At 42.9% G+C, this 18,113-nt stretch overlaps 1 pseudogene; it reads left to right on the top strand.

The window, feature by feature from the left end:
• The first annotated feature begins 343 nt into the window (after positions 1–343).
• Positions 344–16,588, top strand: LOC102828081 (annotated as a pseudogene).
• Positions 16,589–18,113: the final 1,525 nt, after the last annotated feature.

Here is an 18,113-nt window from a genome sequence, read left to right as displayed (position 1 = left end):
AAAACATTTGAAGTTTTCTGCACAAATTAGAGCAGGTCAATAAGATTCTGATCACACTAAGCCGTATCCATGGATGAAAATTCTTAAGGTGATGTAATTTTACACGTGGCTCTTCTACAAGAGGGAGAGGCTGAGTTGCTAGACTCGAAATGTGTCAACTTGCAACACAACATGGTCTTTTTGGCTACTCCTTGAAGCAAACAACATTCTTGTTCTAACTCCACTGGCTAAATCATCTCTTGCTGTGCTGCTGTGGCAGTCTTACAAGGAGAGAACGGGATTGTTTTCAATGGTTTGTTTGGCAAGATGCTGCCAAGACTGGGAAACAAGCTCAGTTCGAGCCATGTTTGTAAAACCACTTGGGAGCCAGCAGCTGGGTGCTCTGGGACAGGCTGGCCTCCCAGAGCAGGGATTTTTCCTTATCAGTGATGAGACTCTTCACTTCCGCTCAGGAGGGAATGTGAGGTATGCATCAAGTGAGTTACAAACACCCAAGAGTGTACTACTATAAAAAACCCACAGAAACCGACAGACACTTGACATGCAGGGTGGTACAGTTCCATCGGGACCTGCCAGGGCTCCTTAAGGGCATACCTCCGACCAGGAATTTGTACTAATGGAAAAATGTTGCCCAGTTGTGAGCATGCCACCAAGTTAGAAACGTCTGTAGGCTTTTGATTGTCTTGCTGGGCTATCCCCCTGGAAACAGGATTACATACCTACCACTGCAGAGAACACAGTTGTGTATCTAATGTTCATCACATTACTAACTTAGCCCAGAGTGAACTTGGGGAAACATTTCTATACATTCACAATACAGTTCTGGTAATCTTGATAATATTTAAAAACATGCATGAAACATGCAGCTTATATTAGATGGAAAAAAAATAGATATTTTTAATTACAAGTGTTCAAAAGTCAAGCACAATAATTGTGATCCAACCCAGTGTAAGACCATCCATTCTGTCACACTTAAAATGTCTGATATAAAAATACTCAACTCTCTTGATTTTACTGTTGACTTCTTTATGTTTTGTTTGAAAATATCTCCAAACTGTACAGAAATGTACGTCAGACCATGCAATCACAAATAACACACTATTTCTTACAATTATACAGTGTAAAAGAGTAAAACATTTTTATTATATTTTGTTATTTCTTCGAGAAAACCAGATGTGTGATAGAGGCTGCAGCAAAGTCTTGAAGGGCTCAAAACTGGGCAAGGTGTTTTCAAACCTGAAACAAAAGAAAACACTTGAGGGCAGATTTTAAGTCCATGTGAAGTACTTCCTCTTGGTGCGATGGCACTGTGGGATAAAGCACTGGACCACAAGATCAGTTTGAATTACAAGGGTGGCAGTTCAAACTCACCAGCCACTCCTTGGAAATCCTATATAGTGTTGCTTTGAGTTGGAACCGACTCAATGGCACTTAACAACAAATGACAGAAGAATGAACTCTGATGTGGTGATGTGGTGCTATAGTATAAGACTGGACTGGTAAGCCAAAAGCTGGCAGTTCAAACCCATCAACTGCTCTTGGAAACCATATACAGGGTTGCTATCAGCCAGAACTGATTTGACAGCACAGAAGAAAAACAGAAGAGCAGCACTGGACTGCTAATTGTGAAGTCAGTGGTTCAAACCTACCAGCTGCTCCTTGGAAACCCTGTACAGGGTCTCTGAATTGGAACTGACTTGAAGGTACTTAACAACAACATGACAATAAAATCCCTGGCTTATGGGAAACTAGAATTCATTAGTGTATGTTTATTCATATACAAAGGAGTTTCAAAAAGTTTATGGAAAGATTTCATTTTCTTTTAATTCCCCTTTTTTGATAAACTTTTTGAAGCCCCCTCATATAAACATGCTCAGCAACCCTTGAAATTAAGACCTCACACAAGAATATCAGTGGTCTCACCTTCATGAGATACATGGGTAATGTATATATATATATGTTCTTGCTTAACGTAAGTGTTCCAAATCTCCTTTCCTTGAAGTTGCAAGGGAATGATCACATATATGTGTTGTTTTGAGGCAGAAAAAGGGCCCTCTAGCAACCCCTGGAAGGAGCTCTGGTGGCGTAATGGTTATGAATCGGGCTGCAAACTGCAAGGTCAGCAGTTCGAAACTATCAGCTGCTCTGTGGGAGAAAAATGAGGCGTTCTGTTCCCGTAAAGATTAATGGCCTTGGAGACCCTGTGCAGGGTCGCTATGAGTCGGAACCGACTCCACGGCACATCACAACAACAACAAAGCAACCCCTGGAGTGCTGGTGTGGTGCTGTGGGTTAATGTGCTGGACTGTGAAGTCGGTTTGAACTTCAAGGTCAGTGGTTCAAACTCACCAGCTGATCCTCGGAAACCCTAAACAGTGTTGCTATGGGTTGGAAGTGACTCAAGAGCACTTAACAACAACATCCCAACCCCTAGCGAGCTCCTGGCCCCATTGGTAGAGTCCAGAGTCCCAGGGCTCCACACAGCAGCTACACTATGCCTGTTTGCATAGTGCTATAAAGGCTGTCTTGTAAAACCTCTACTCTCTGTCAGTCCTTTTATTGTCTTCTGTCTCTTCAACTTCAAGTCTCTTGTTTTCGTATTACCTGAACATGTCAAACTCACATTTGTGGTTGTAGAAAAGGTATAGTGGTGTTAAGTGCCATTGAGTTGGTTTTGATTCATAGCAACCCTGTATAGGGTTTCAGAAGAGTGGCTGGTGGGTTTGAACTATTGTCCTGTGGTTAGCAGTCCCGTGTTTATCCTACAGCACCACACAATGACTCCAGAAAAGGTATATGCAGAGGTAAATCCACAGAGAAATTTATGTTGAGAAATGTTTGTTTGCATGTGGGAAGAGGCCATAAAGAAACATCATCATTAATGATAACAGCACATCTAATAGTCCCAAGTTAGATTCACTTGGGGAAATGCATGTTTAGAGTTAAATTCTGAAATTAGATATTTAGGTAAACACTAAAAAATGTCTACTTGGACAATCTTTGCAATAAGTATTCTTACACAAACCCAAACTGTACACCTCTGACTGCATTGAAACTATGACCCAACAGATGGTTTCACATCCTAGTTTTGGGGGGACAGTGCAAATTGGTAGCAATACTAACTGCAAGCCAGAAGACCCACTGTAATTACCATATACCTATGGATAATAGTGATCTTATCCCCCTGCTCAGCCTGCTGCAATTATTAAAATAGTCTTATCACATCAATTGAAGTAAAAAGACCTAATTAGAGCCCTTTTGACAGCTGTTTCTCTTCTTTTTGAGTTGTGCCCCATCAGCAAATGAAGGTCCCACAGGCTTTACTCCATTCGTGTCATCATGGTCAACTCTACTTTGAGGAGGCAGCTCTTCCCCAGTCGCATTTTGAGTGTCTTCCAACCTGAGGGGCTCATTTTCTGGCACTATATCTGACAGTGTTTCTCTGCTATTCATAAGGTTTTCAGTGACTAAATATTCAGAAGTAGTTTGTCACTCCTTCTTTGTAGTCTGTCTTTGAATTCTTTGAAACAGGGATAGGTGTTTCCCAAGAGTGAGAGGAAATAAACCCCTTCAGTAAAATCTAACTGTCTGACTTCAGTATCTAGCACAGGAGTGGTACAAACCTGAACTCAGCAAATAGTCGATGATGAAATCAAAGCGGGTAGGAGCTGTGCACACATCTTTGAAACAGGCACTCAGTGATCAGGGTCTATCTGAGGAACCTGCAGCTCAGGTCAGGAGCCCAAGGACCCTCTCAGACACCTCCTCCATGTGGTGTATGCAGTACGTCGCAGGTGTGGTGGGTGGTGGGAGAGTATGCTCAGGGGTGGGGCAGCTTCATGGGGCTGGGACCTGGGACTGAAGGGTATTCAAAGGCTAAGATGACCTTTGGCTGTATCCAGGTAAAGTTCTCTTATCCTAACCCGTCTCATATCCTCACTAATGCCTGAGCTGCCCTTTACCTGCCAAAGGGGACTTCTCTCAAGTTGACATTGGTCTTCAAAGAGAATTGCCCCACCATGAAGGACATGACACCCCCACCCATTCCATCTGTGTGATGAAACCGCTTACAGAAACTGTACATGGGGACAGTTTCCTCCCCACCATCCTTAGCTTGTCAGGACTGGAACGACAAGTTCCAGGTCATTTCAAACTTGACCACATGCCAGCAAGCTGTGTGTGTTTATTCAGGAAATGGAATCTGAGGAACAGCAGTCACTATTGCTGTTCCAACATTGAAACAATACACAGGGGATAGCACTGGCAGCCGGCTCTGGGGAAACAGTGGGCATTGGATGTGGCTTGCAACCAAAACCTCCACATTGCTTTCAGGAACTGTGAGAAAGGAGGCAGTGAACCAAGAGGCCAAGAAAACTGGGCCACGTGTGAACTTTCCTTTCCAGACGTTCCCTACCATATGTTGTGTCCACTGTGTGAGGAAGGACGAGTCACTGTATGGCAGGGACAGGCAGGTCTGCTTTTGCTCTATCGTCTGGAGAGTTCAATAGCCCTCTCTGGGCATACTGCTGGCCCTGACCTCTCTGGCTCAATTAATTATCAATTTCTGGATAATTCTTTCCCCCAAATCCCATGAGCATCAACTCTCTCCTGGATGTTTCTGTCAAGATCTCAAAGGCAATGTGTCCCACCCAACTTTGCTTTAAAACAGCTTAGCTCCTGACCCCTTCTGCCCGTTTCTCTTCGTTATCTAAGCCCAGCCCTAATGCTGGTCTGTCCCCCACACTTACTCATCCCTGTAGAATTCACAGGGCTCTGCTCCTCTGGATATTCTGTTATTTCTCAAGTTCACACCACCATCTTGGATCGGTGGTTCCTGATGCGTGTGTTAACTATCCTGCGTTTGCAGCAAGATGACCATGATTCCTAAAACATTTACCCTGTTATGCAGATCTCTCCCCAGGCTCCCCAAATCCCTGACCCACCCTTCAAAGCCCTCAACATCTTGACAAAAACATGTTGTGTATACTCTCCCTCCCTCTCCTCTTGGAACCCCCCTCAGCACAAACAAACCACCCTTCAGAACTCAGTTTGAGTCCTGCCTCCCCTTGACTCTCCTGACCCCTTCAGGTTGCAGGGTTTTCTCTGAACTCCTACTAGGAACTCTCGTGGTCCAGGCCACATCTTTGGCTTTGGTAAGGATTACTTCAGACTGTTACTTTCTTTTCTAAGAATATCTTCTCTTTCCTCAGCCCCAGAGATAGTAGAGCAAAAATGCAATCACACCTACAGACATCTGGGCTCTGGGGTAAATGAGGCACAATCCCCTCATCTTGCTGATTCCCTCGGCCCCACAGTGGGACCTCCACCAGGAAGCTGGTATGGGAGGTGCCTGAGGCTTCCCTGGGGAAGAAGCAAATATATAATCACACACGGAGACATCTGGACCTCTGAGTAGGAAGTACGGGTGCGGGTCTAGTTAATGCTGGCTGGCTAGAAAGGCTGATGGATGTGAAAAAGAACACGACGGGTAGAAGGAAGAGAGAAAAGGAGGGAGACAGGAGTCTATGGTTGCTGAGAGCTTCCCCGACTGCCATGTCAATGCAATTCCCGCATGGGAAAAGAATGCGTCCTCACTACCATAGATGTTCCCAGACTGAACAGAAGGTCAAAATGTGGCTATTTCAGTCCCTGTAAACAAGGAAGAGGTTTAACTAGGGACGGAGTTCAAACCTTGGAATGTATTAAAAAGGACATTTTAAACAGAATCCAAAGGCATCCGGGAACACAAGGCACCATGATGGGGGAGGGGTGGGGTGGCGGGTGAGGAGGGTCAGCTTATGTTTAAGGAGCAAATTCTCCTCACAATGAAGGATAAAAATATAAACATATATACGTAAAACAGACGGTCTCAGGGAGGTCACCAGCCCTGGGTTTAGACAGTGAAGGGTGTCGCCAGCTATCTTAAAGAACATTCAGATCTAAAGCATTTCAGTTGTCTTAGATCAGAAAGTCTTCATGGGGCACCCAGTACTTTGGGGACCATTGCTGATGGAATGAGGTCACGATGCTGCTGGTCACTGACATGTGGGGGTGCAGTAATGTACAGAGGCCAGGGTGGCTGTGGGCCTGACTCAACTTTCCCTTCTGTAAGTTAAGACTGCTTGTCCAGGTGCCTTGGGAGAGTCTTCTCTCAGCCATGAGTGTCCCATTCCGCCCCCTGCAGGTCTACATGTACTTGATCTAAATGTAAATAATTTCTTCTCTAGCATTTATTACTCATCTTTATAAAAAATCCCATTCCATCTAACACCAAATAAATAAAGGACATTATAGGACAAGAATTTTTAAGCGAGAAGAGTATGTTAGCTTTCATTATATACTTTCAGATTAATTTTTAGAAAAGTGTTGGCATCAATTTATAATAATAGGTCTAGTTAACGTTTAAGAAATTCAGCAAGACTTGGGAACTCCTGAGCCTATGGGCACTGACCTAGTCACTGAGGACTAGAGCTGAGAGTGAAGCATCCAACTGATATGAAGTGGGCCCAAGATGATGCCCAAACTTGCAGATAGTACTCATTTGGCCTCGCTTGGATAGTTTGATGATCAGAACTCTACTAGAGGAAAATACAGGCATTTGATACAAGAAGCAAGTGTAAATTGCTACAAATTGATGAACTTGAACTTTGCTTATGAATGTAATAGTTCAAAATACTAACCAAGAGGGAAGGAGTCTTCATATCAAGGATCAAGTCTATCCCCTTAGTACACTGAGTTGATAGGGAAGGACAACTTAGACATTGGCTACCTAAAATGGGGCTGTAAAGGCACAAAGTGGCTGGCTTACAAGTTTTCAAAGGAGAGTTTAATTTCAGAACAATCCCCTTTGAATAGTTTTCAACTTGTCTAGATGGAGCTGATGAAAGGAGATGGGGATAGGATTCTTTTCATCCAATAGTGGGTAATTGTTATCATGACTAACTGCAATCGTCACAACTGTAAAGGCAGAAGTTTTATAACATAAAGCAGGGGAGTAGTTAATTGTACAGCCCAGGAACAGAGGATCCTAGGACCATCAAGAGCATGAACAGAATGTGGGACCCTAACCAGAGAAGCAGTGAGACTAGAGATGGAGGCAGAGAAGATGGCATGGAGAGATAGAGTACCTGAGGACTCTAGACTTATGGAAAGAATGGCTGTGTGCTGGCAGCCAGGAGGCTGGCATTCAAAATGTGCCTTCTGATTGTTTAAACGATTATATATTTATATATTTCTGCATGTTCTTCTGTACATCGTCAAAAAAAAAAAAGGAGGGACTATAGGCAAATACTGTTAAATTTAAGGATGCATGGAGGGGACTGTAATCATTGCAATGAAACAAAATATGATTGGTTGAGTGCAAAACCAACGTTCCACCATGTAAACTATCATTTAATTCACAATAAAAGCTTTTTTTTTTGAAGGAAAAAAAAAAAAAAGTTCACCCTCTGTAGGGGAATCCTGCTCCAAAGACGGCTATTCTGATGACCCTCCTGTGTCTTCCACAGCCCACACTTTCAGCCGCCTGAACATTTCACCTATGGTTCTAACCCACACCCTGGCCCAGACACCTCCTCACAGCATGGAGTCTGACTTCAGATGTAGGGGCAGAAAATCTCCCTGGTTTCTAAACCCATTTATTTTTAAATTGTTGTAAAAATATTTATGACATTCGCCAGTTCAACCTTTCTTAGGTGTACAAAGTGCTATCAGTTAAATTAATTATGTGTGCAACCATCACCCATAATCCCTACAATTTCTCTTCACCAGAATCCAAAGCCCTTCTTGTAGTCATGGGAGGCCCTGGAAGCTGGGAACTACTACCTCAGGTTTCATATAGCACAAACCCTGAACCCTCCACCTCTCAGCACTGTCCCTGCCTCAAAATCTGACTCTTTGTTGCCTACCCAGGATTAAGTGCCACTTCTCTCCATGACCCTCCACTGGTCATGAATATTCACCAGAGGCTACAGCTTCCTGGCTATCTCCCATGTCCTCAGTGACTAATACTTCGATTGATTGATTGCATTAAAAAATCATTATGTTCCCTTCCCCTCCCCCCCACTTGCTTTCAAAAACTGTATGGATGGCTTTTCATTGGTTTCTAAATTTCCTCAAAAGAAAAAGAAAATACGCTTGTCTTTTAAAACATTTTCCTGCCCTGCATGATGATATCAGTAAGAGCATGACAAGAGGAAATTCTAATAAATTAGAACGGTACAGAATTAGTGGGAGGGAAAACGTTTACCTGTTGATAAGTTAAGGGTTAGGGTGAGAAAACTACATAATGGGGAGACACAGTCTGCCAGCTTCCTGTTCAGAAAGGAGCCCATTGAGGGAAGGGAAGGAGGAAAGCAAAACTCAGTCCACAGCAATGTGCGTACCTCGGGTTGTGCTATTGTGAGCATGAAATTGTTTAAGCCCCAAAAATGTGTTAATGACTTTCCTGGCCCAAATGGCTTGGTTCCCTGTCCTTAGCAGGAATCTTGCCCTCCTTTCTGACTCATCTTTTCTGCATGGGCCCCTCTAAGGGATGAGATTTGCCACCTTATTTGGGCCGAAACACAAACCGTAGTTGGCCTGCCCCGGTGTCCTGCTGTTTTCAGACACGCTTTCCAAAAAGGCCTCAAAGCCTCTTGTCCAGAGGTCAGGTGACCTCTGAGGATGCTACATTCTTCTTCTTCTTTTTAAGATTGTTGTTGTATTGTTAAGTCCCGTCGAGTCAATCCCGATGCATAGCGACCCTGTATAGGGTTTCTAAAGAGCAGCTGGTGAGCTTGAACCACCAACCTTGCAGTTCAAACAACTTTGTTGTCTGGTGCATTAACCCACAGCGCCATACTAGAACTCCAAGATAGTTGTTGTTAAGTGCCATCAAGTCGGTTCCTACCCATAGTGACCAGGTATAGGGTTCCAAGACCGTTGTTAAGTGCTGTCAAATCCATATGTGACTCATACTGACCTAACAGGACAGAGTACAGCTGCCCCACAGCTTCTAGGCTGTAATCTTAGCATCCTCTGAATGACCAAGAGTAATCACTTGTTTCTGAAGAGGCTCATAAAAATGTCTCTGAGCCATCGAGAAAAGACTCCATATATTCAGTGTAATTGGATTAATCAGATGGGGAAGATGCCCATGCTATATTTGAAAAAGATTGCCACCAGATATATCAATTTAAAAAATAATGAATAAAAGGCTTAAGGGGAAAAGCTCTATTTATCTGTACAATTGTCTCAGGTGGAGTATCTCATTTCAGGCTGCTACCAGGGTACTCTAACTCAGGAGTTAATGGTGTCAGCCTTACTTGGGAAGGCTGTGGTGAGGACCAAGAACTGGGAGTGATGATGATTAAGAACTGCTGTCTGGGAACCATCTCCCTAGCAGCCTGTGGTGGAGAAGACAATGGAGAGCAAACCCCAATGGTAAGCACTCTACACCCATGCTGCTCCCAGCACCCAGTGGGGTCCCCAGGGTCCATGGAGTCCGCACCTCGTCCCTGGCCCCACCTCAAGAGTCTGGGCTACTCTGCGTCTCTGGAACTCACCAGTTGCTCCAGTTTTGTAGAACAGCTTGAGAACAGCAGCTACCATTGAAGATTAATACCCACAAGACAGATTGCAGCCACCATCACACACCTGGAACCTGGGGAAGAGAGATCACCATTAGCAGTGAGCACAAGGCCCCTGCCCTGGTTGGGGCTGCCTGTTCTTACAGCCCCCAAGTGCAAAGAGCTGTGTTCAATTAACAAAGAGACCAAGGAGCTCTGCTACTGAGTTCCTGAGAAGGACTTTGGAAGTCCTAGTATAGCACTGTAGGATAAGCACTGGACTGCTAACCACAAGGTTGGTAATTCAAACCCATCAGCCACTCCTTGCAAACCTTATAGAGGATCACTATGAGTCAGAACAACAACAAAACCAAGTAGGACTTTATATCAGTGGCATGAAAAGCTCTCAGTTGGAAAAACAAACTTAGGACTTGGTGACGGAGCAAGCACCAGGCCCACGCGTGCAGTCCAGGGACGTCTCTGCCCAAGCCTTGGGTGAAGCACATTCAGGATGTTGCTGTCCTATGAACTCCTGGTGCATCCTCTCACCTATGTGCTCAGGGGCAGGAGTAATCCACTGAGGGCAAAGGCAGAGGAGTCACACCAGCATGCCTGGTCCAGAGACAGGTAGCCCAGCACAGGCCCTGGGGCCAAAGGCAGGGAAAGATTTAAAACCTTCCAGGAGCTGTAGAAACCCAGAACTGACTGCTCAGCCAAGCCACAGACCCAAGTCTCGAGGCACATGAGCTCTGCTTCTCTCAAGCAGATCTGGAGAACAAAACCACAATGGAATGTTGGTGACCATCTCCTGCTCTTCTCCTGAAACCAAAAACCAACTGCCACAAAATCAATTCTGACTCATACTGACCCTGTGGGACAGAGCAGAACTGCTCCATGGTGTTTCTGAGAGTGTACATCTTTACAGGAACAGTCTCACCTTTTTCCTACCGAGTGGCTGATAGGTTTGAATCACTGACCTTGTGGTTAGCAGCCCAAGGCTTAATCCAGAACTCCTTATTCTGAGAAATCGAAACACGCCTTCAGAAAGTGCAGTGATCCAGCAAATGAAAAATTCTTGCAGGCAGCTAGCTAGTTTTCACAAGAAACCATGGTTGACCCAGGAAGGAAGCTCTGATCTGCACATGGACACACATACCAATTTGACTTTTCAGCCCTCATCAGGGCTATTTTCCTTTCTTCATAGGCAGTTTCTAGAATGCAGGGCTCTGTGAACATTTATGCATAACTGAGGTCCTGCCACAAACCCTCTAGCCGATAAATACCTGGCTAGTTGCTACCAGCCTTCAGCAGAGGTTGTGCCCTGGGCTGAAACCCAACTCAGAATTGACGGGTGGGCCAGAGGTAAAGATACCTTTCCCAGGACATCTAGTCTCAAAAGAGGAAAAAAAATTCACCAGAATTTCTGTATAAAAAGTGTTTAAAAGTTGGGTGAGTTGAGGACAGGAAAAATAAACACTCATCTTTTTTTTTTGAAGTTTTTATTGTGAATTGAGTGATAGTTTACATGGGATAACACTGGTTTTACACTCATCATTTTTTTGCAATGATCACAATCTCCTCCGTACATCATCATTCAACAGCATTTGCTTCTAATCCCACAGTTGTTGTTTTTTGGTGGGGGGAGGGGGAAGATGTACACAAAAAACACTCAGGAATATATAATAATTTAAACAACTAAAGGGCACATTCTGCAAACCTGCCTCCTGGCCACCAACACACAGTCTTTCTCTGCCCATGAGCCTAGAGTCCTCAGCTGCTCTCTGTCTCTCTCCATGTCATCAGCTCTGTCTCCATCTCTGGATAGGGTTCCACATTCTGCTCCTCTCACTTGATGGTCTTAGGGTTCTGTTCTTGGACTGTAAGATTAACTACTGCCCCTTTCAGATACAGAACCTCTACCTTTTCAGTTGAAAACACTCATCTTTATAAATGAAACCTATCAGTCCACAAACCTTCTGCCACTTCCCATGTACACAGGAGCACTTTGGGAGGAGCCCAGGAGCTGCCAGGCAAGAATGTTCAGCTCCAATGCCTGTTGTTGAAGAAATCCACACCGATAACCAGATTCCTCTGGGGCTCTGGACTGTAGTTAATCATATGAGTCAGGACTGGCTAAGAGTACGGCTCTAGCCCATGCTCCAGATGCATGGAGCTTCATCAACAAGCAGCTTTCTGGGTAGAGCACGCAGTCTGAGAACACTCATTCATCAGTTCATATCACACATCGTGACTCCCTGCAGAGAGGTGAGACATGCTTGCCACAGTCTATTCGGCAGAAACCCTGTGAGAGGATTTCTCAATAAGTTAAAAAAAGAACCTTATTAGCGCTATAGCAAGCGCATAAGCCTTCTGAATTTCCACGTTTAAGAAAATAGGAGAGATGATAGAGTTAGTAGGCTATGGGATTGTCCTCAAGAGTTATGGAGCCACTGAGATGCAGTTAATGGGTCTTAACACATGGTATCCCTCTTGGGACATCCTCCAGAGAACAGTCCAGCAGCTCTATTGGTGCATATGCAAAGAGGTCTTGAAGAACTTCCAGAAAACAGAAATCTCAGTCTTTATTGCATTTGGTTGTCATATGGTCTTGGTTTGTAGATGTGCTCTGAAAGTCTGTTGTCTTTTAGCTTAAAGAAGTCGGGGGAATCCCAGCAGTAGTTGGAAAGAGTACCCTCCATAGGATTAGTTGGGGAGCAGAAGATTGCCAGCCCTCACCCTGTCTTCACAACTCATACATGAACCAAAACAGACTGTGGGCTTCTCAAAGGAATCCCAGAGGCCTCAAATCACAGCACTTATCTTCTCACTGGGAAGAAGGGGCCCTTTCTCAGAGAAAAAGCTGACAGGAAGGCTGCGTGGAACTTCTTTTCCAGCACATTTTTTTGGGAAGCCATTTATTCTGATTTAAGAGAGATGCAAGATGAGCATTAAAGAAGTTATTCTCTGAATTTTAGTAAAGTTGTGTCTGTTTTGAAAAGAAATGGAATTTTTCTGTGAACTTTTTTAAGCCCCTTTGTATATTTGGACAACCTTTAGGTCTCCGTTCCAACGTTATTTTCTCAGGTTGCCTCCGACTATTTCTTATATAAAATAGCTATACCTGCCAACTCCATCACATTTTATGCCTCTTACCTTGTCCCCCACCACAGTACTCCTCACCGTCTCAGATTACCCATCTCCTCCCTGTTACAGAATGTCAGTTGTATGAAGACACTACCTTCCACATCACAAATGTTCACTAAATATTTATTGAATTAATGAACTTAAATGTAATATAGAGACCTTGACCCAAAGAAGAAGGGAAAATGACAAATCATTTACACTTGTACCAATTTCTGGGCACACTACGTCTCTGCTAGGGGGGAAGACACAGTGCAACTGTCAGAGCCACAGGAGCTGCCAAAACTACGAAAGATCCAGTGACTTCTGCTCCTTGAAAAGCTCCGTACTCTGTCCTGACATCTGGGACTTTCATACTCACAGCCCAACACACAGACCAGGCTATTCCTCCCAAAAGAAAACGTAAAAATCACATAGCTTCAAATTTCAGACTTATGAACATTTGTCATGTCCTTCTTTAATTTGGTGAGACTATAACCACAAGTGCTTATAATTTTTATGCTGTGGTCTTGGTCCATGGCCAGGGAAATTTCATGAACTCTTAAAGAAGACCACTTCTTTGACCCAACCCCCAAATCCCAACTCTCTTACTACGTTATTTAAAAACTACATTTGAATACTCAACAAAGAAAGCTCTTAAGTGAAGTGAGAAAGAACTTGCTCATATTCTCTTGTTCTCAACATATCTGAGAAATTAATACTTTGCAAACATTATTACACATTTTGGGCTTCTCAGACACATGATTGGACCTTTAGTAAAATTCTCATGATGTGGGGATATAATTTATATTCAAGCTAAATACCATCTACACCAAGCAAGATGCTGAGCAAAATACACCACCACTAACAGCTACCCACCATCTGATGAGTCTCACTTATGCCCAATGACAGTTACACATACAAGTGGGCATGCATACGTGTCCTACCTTGAGCTAGTCTCACAGGAGGCCAACATGCTGAAGAGCATCTTATCACTGTGTCTTGGACCATCCTGTGTAAGACAGGGGAGCCCATGACTTCCCTTAGAGCTTAAGCTCCTTTGGGGCGTAGACCTGGTTCCTCATATTTTTATATGCAGTGCATCTAGCTACTGATTTTCCTCAACCAATGTTGTTGTTAAAGGCCGTCAAGTCAGTTCCAACCCATAATGATCCTGTGTAGGGTTTCCGAGGAGAGCTTGAACTGATGACCTTGCAGTTCAAATCAACCTTGCAGCCCAGTGCTTATTCTACAGCGCCACACTAGACAGAACTCCTCTACCAATAGGAAGTCAAAATGAATAATCCTTGAAGGCCCTTTGAGAGAGCAACATATTAATCCACAGGAGAGCACCTAATGATCCATCCATCACATCAGAAGTGAGGGCCAATTTGCATACTGGTTTGTTATGTCCAATAACAAGCATCACAACTGCTTCGCTCCTATTCTGGTACTATGTTTCCCATATGGGGAAAGCATTGAGTGGGTGGAGAGAGCTGCCTCTGCTGAATAGAGGACCACGTGGGCCAACGGTGCCGTCAGTGGCATCTGCTCTTCATGAAGGACTAGTTTTGCTCTAAAATGTTTACATTAGCTCATCAGCACTACAGCTCCCAATTCCACGTTACATTTCCCTAGGATTACGTAACTTGGATTATTAGCTGTCTTGAAAATAACTTGATCCAAGAGACTAGAAGAGGCCTGAGTAATGGAACCACCCGGAGTTGGTCTAACTTCAGACGGGATGGGAGACAAGACTCCCAACCCCAAGAGCAGTGGTAATGCATTACACCGGATGGGAGTCTGGCCCATGGCCCAAGTTTAACTCAGAATAAATGATTCATCCTTAAGAGACATTACATATCTTTATTTAGATCCTACAGTGTTTAATAAGCTGTACTTGCAAAGGGGGAGTAAAGGGCTAGCCTTTCTTTGGTAGCCAGTGCTGCCTCAAGAACTTTGGCTGATTGGTTTAGTCAGTGGAGAATGACGATTCAAGAAAAACAAATCGGAGAGTTGATACAAAAGCAGCCCAGAATCCTTTTGACTGTAACTGCTTAATGATGAATGTCTTCTCACTGTCCTATAAAAATGCTGAAAAAATAACAACAGTAAAACAATTAAAAAAAAATTACACCTTTCTTAGGTTATATATTACCATCCTTTGCCATTTTTTCTGCCAACTGAAATGGTCACATTTGAAGGTATTACCTCTTGTTTCTCAGCTTTCCTACAGAGTAGAACAGCACGTCTGGCAGGACTTGGCACTCTTTCCTTTTATCTGCCTGTTAACTTCTTCTCTTAACATCAGTGTTGCACTCATCCTATCATATTTTGTTTCATTGCAATGATTACAATCTCCTCCATGCATCATCATTTAATAGCATTTGCTTTGATTCTATTCCCCCTTTTTTTAACTATACACAAAAAACACTCAGGAATACAGAATCATTTAAATAACCAAAGGGCACATTCTGCAAGCACACAGCCTTTCTCTCTCCATGAGTCTAGAGTCCTTGGCTGCTCTATCTCTTCATGCCATCACCTCTGTCTCCATCTCTGGTTAAGGTCTGAAGTTCCAGTCATACTCTTCTCCTTTGATGGTCCTAGGGTCCTCTGTTCCGGGAATGTAAAATGAACTACTCCCCCCAATTTATGTTATAAAACTTCTACCTTTACAATTGTGACAATTGCAATTAGTCATGGTAATAACTACTGACTATTCAATCAAAAGAATGTCTTCTGTGGTGAAGTGTCTGTTCATGTCCTGTGCCCATTTTTCAGTTGGGTTATTTGTCTTTTTCTTTTAGAGGTGTTTTAGTTTCCTATAGATTTTAGATATTAGTCCCTTGTCTGATATGTCGTTGCAGAAGACTTTTTCCCATTCTGTGGGCTCCCTTTTATCTCTTTTGATGAAATCCTTTGATGTACATAAGTTTCTATTTTTAGTATGTCCCAATCATCTATTTTGTCTTCTGTGTGTGCAATTCTCACAATGTTTAATAGTCTATGTGTGCCCTGTGTTAGAGCCCTTAGATATGTCCCTATTTTTTCATTGATGACTTTTGTAATTCTGGGATTCACACTTAGGTCTTTCCAGTTGACTTCTTAAATCTAGGTGAGCTTCAAGATTTCGTCCCTAGTGATTGCTCTTAAATTTTCTTCAAGGGATCTTTGCTAATGTGCCATGGAGGTTTGTCAATTGTGTCACTACAAAGCTGAACATCTTCCAAGTCACTGGCTGCCAGAACCTCATTGAAATGGACAATGAATGCAAACTTTGTACCCTTTATGAGAAATGAATGGCCATAGAAGTTGCTGCTAACTAGCTAGGTGATGTGACGAAGGGAAGGGTTATGTTGTCCCTATCAGTGGTGGGATCCACAAGCATGATTTCCCCATGAAGCAGGATATCTTGACCTATGGCTGTGTCCGCCTGCTTGATTAAGGGACATTCCTGTTACAAATCAAATAGAACTGGAGAAGACAGTGCAAATCTCTCTGGAGGGTGCACTGTGGATGCCAATCTGAGTGTCATTGTCACAAAAGAAGAGAAAAACATCCTAGGACTGACTGATACAACTGTGCCTCACCACTTGGGGCACAAAAGAGCTAGTAGAGTCTGCCAACTTTCAATCTCCCTAAAGAAGGTAGTATACGACAGTATGTTGTGAGGAAGCCCCTGAACAAAGAAGGCACGAAACCTGGGACAAAGGGCTCAAAATGCAACACAAACCTTGGCATATTGCTCTGAAGAAACAGCACACCAAGAAAAATAAAGAGAAGGCCAAAGAACATGCCAAGCTGTTGGCCAAGATACTGAAGGAGGCCAAAGAAAAATGTGAGGACAAGTTATCAAGAGATGGAAGCTGTCTTTTCTGAGAACTTCTACTTGTAAGTCTGAGTCCAGTCAAAAATGAAATAAATTTCTAAGAGTAACAAATAAATAAGCTCATATTATAAAAAAAAAAAAATTCTTTTTGGGAAACTGCATTAAACTTCCTCAACTACAGATCTACATTTCAGGTAGTGAACTATTTCTTAAGCTTCAGAAATTTCAGTTAGCTCAACCAGTTGAATACCCTCCCAGTCTCTGAAAATTGAGAGATAAACACTGCCATGGAAGACAGAAGTTTCCTAAACAGAGCCTATATAATCGTATCCTTCTGGAATTGTGCAACATGGCCACGCTCAACGAATCCCACATGGTAATGGAAGGGGATTCCTTATGAGTAAAGGATTAGAACTTTCTGAATGAAGAAACAGGGCTAGAATAATATGTAACATGTGTTTAAAAATTAATTAAGGGCAGGTGGATATGGACCATGACTTATGAAATTCTGGAGTTAAGAAATCTTGGAATACATGGAATACACATCAAAGCTTAAAAAAAGGCATTTTGGGGTAAAATATTCTTTGAAAGCAAAGTTTTAGATTTCACAAAATAGAACAATTTTTAAGAGAATGCTTTCAGTATCTACCATGGATTGCTAACTAATTTTTCAAGAAAGGACATTTAAAATACATTTGCTACACAAATATATTTTAAGTGTGTGTCAGTTTGTTGCACTGTGGTGGCTTGTGTGTTGCTTTGATACTCAAAGTTCTGCCACTAGTATTTTGAACACAGACAGAGTCACTCATAGTAGACAGGTTTCAGCTGAGGCTCCAGACAAAAGACATACTCAAAATAAGGAGAGACAGACTTGTTATTGTTAAGTGCTGTCGAGTCAGTTCTGACCCATAGCGATCTTGTACAGGGTTTCCAAGGAATTGATGGTGAGCTTGAAACGCCGACCTTGCCGTTCAAACCAACTTTGCAGCCCAGCACATTAACATACAGCGCCACACCAGGAGAGACGGACTGCTTCCAAATATTTAGCCTCTGAAAACATTATGAATAGCAATGATAACACTGTCAGCTAGCACCAGAATATTGGATACTGAAACATGATGAAGAGCATCAAAATACTGTCAGATATAGCAGCAGACGGTGAAGCCCTCAGCTCAGAAGGCACTCAAAATACAACTGGAGAGGACCTGCATCCTCAAGTAGAATTGACCATGATGATGTGAACAGAGTAAAGCTTTTGGGGACTTCATTTGCTGACGGCGTACAATTCAAAATGAGGAGAAACATCTGTAAATATCCATTAATAATTTTAACATGGAATGTACAAAGCATGAATCTAGGAAAATTGGAATCTAGGAAAAATGAAATGGAACACATAAGCATTGATATCCTAAGCATTACTGAGTGGAAATGAACTGGTATTAGCCATTTTGAATCTAACAAACATGCTGGGAATGACAAATGGCATCACATTCATCATCAAAAAGAGCATTTCAAGATCTAAGTTGAAGTATATTGCTGTCTGTGATAGGATAATATCCATATGACTAGAAGGAAGACAAGTTACTACACCACTATTATTCAAATTTATG

The sequence above is a fragment of the Chrysochloris asiatica genome, unplaced genomic scaffold, assembly GCF_000296735.1.
Source record: "Chrysochloris asiatica unplaced genomic scaffold, ChrAsi1.0 scaffold00011, whole genome shotgun sequence".
Lineage (NCBI taxonomy): Eukaryota > Metazoa > Chordata > Mammalia > Afrosoricida > Chrysochloridae > Chrysochloris > Chrysochloris asiatica.
Note: the sequence above shows the minus strand (reverse complement) of the source record. Positions and strands in the feature narration are given on the sequence as shown.